The sequence below is a fragment of the Alligator sinensis genome, unplaced genomic scaffold, assembly GCF_000455745.1.
Source record: "Alligator sinensis unplaced genomic scaffold, ASM45574v1 scaffold480_1, whole genome shotgun sequence".
NCBI classification, from domain to species: Eukaryota; Metazoa; Chordata; order Crocodylia; family Alligatoridae; genus Alligator; species Alligator sinensis.
In genome coordinates, this window is record NW_005842462.1 from 961295 (window position 1) to 962733 (window position 1439).

Consider the following 1439-nt stretch of genomic DNA (forward strand, 5'->3'; position numbering starts at 1 on the left):
TTGTACAGGCTGACTGACCCAGTTTGACTCAGACGTGCCCTTATGAACTGAATGCTGGCCCATGAGGGTGTCAGCTGGACACCCAGCCGGATTCAGAGGGATTCTGTTTACCTGTGTGCTTGTGTTTGACTGCATTTTATTGTTGCTCTTATGAACTGATTCTTGGCATATGAGGGTGTCAGCCTGTCCATGCTGATCAGCCCGGCCAGGTCAGGCATGTCACGTTAATTTGTGTGTGTATGACTGATTTGGTGACTGGAGGAACCCAGTCCCATTGAGACCGAGTCCTGCAAGATAGCTCCACTGGGGGTGAGGGCTTGCAGAAGGGAGAAATACAGCTCCGTATAGTAACACAAGCAGCACATTGACAGAATCACCAAGACCCTAGAAACTATCCCTAATACATGAGCACACCCCAAAGTAATGGGCAGATTTGGTAACACCCTAGGGGCTCCCTCAGGTAAAGATGTATAGCCCAACTCAGCTGGCTGGCTGAGTGGGGCCATGCTAATCTCCGCTACATTGTAACTTTGGAATCTTTGCTGGCCACAAAGCTTAGGAGGGAGGGAGAAATACCCACCCAAGAAACACCCACCCACTGGCTACTCTAAGCCCTGAATATTTTTGCTGGCTACTCTAAACCCTGATATCATAACAGTTATCATAGCAGCTATAGTAAATAAAAGAGAAAAAAAAAAACAAACATATTTATGGCATGGTGGGATGGGAAGAGAGAGGAACGGGAGGATTCAAGTGGCTTGTCTTTGGGATCATGTACTCTCACACACACACACACACACACACACACACACACACACACACACACACACACACACACACTGAGCATAGGCAGGTGCAAGTGACAAGGATTTTGAGGTGACCATGCCAATGCCCAGGGGAGGCTCCCAGTGAGAGTCAAGACTGCCCAGTGAGAGTCTGGGGGCAGAGACTGGGGATGCCAGGTTGTTTACATGCCCCTCTTGCCATAATACATTAGGAAAGACATTACAGGGTGTAAATTGGTATTGGACTCCCCATACTGAAATCTGTGGGGAGTAACACACAAGTCTTAACTCACTCAAAAGCACCATTCATGCAAACATGAATGCTTTGTTTTACAAACAAAAATGCACCACACAAAAAAAAAAGCTGTATTAAAAATTTCAGGTGCTCTACATTAATTCCTGTGTCATCTACACATGCCCTTGGAGGCAAATACTGCAAGCTGTTGAGAAACCCAATATCCCCAGAAAACTACCCAGTCATTATAAATAAAGATTCACCTATTATAACACACAAAAAACACAGTTTGGCCAAAAAAAAGTTACATTTCTCTGACTTCACAAGAAGTGGACTGTACAGGAGGTCAACTGTGAAAAGCAACAGTTCTCTCTGTTCTCTTCCCTTCCCTTTTCTATTCATTTTCCATCACTCTCTTT

General features: G+C 45.2%; 1 pseudogene; it reads right to left on the bottom strand.

Moving 5' to 3' along the window:
* Positions 1 to 602: 602 nt before the first annotated feature.
* LOC112551436 overlaps positions 603 to 1439 on the bottom strand; it is a 7944-nt pseudogene continuing 7107 nt past the window's right edge.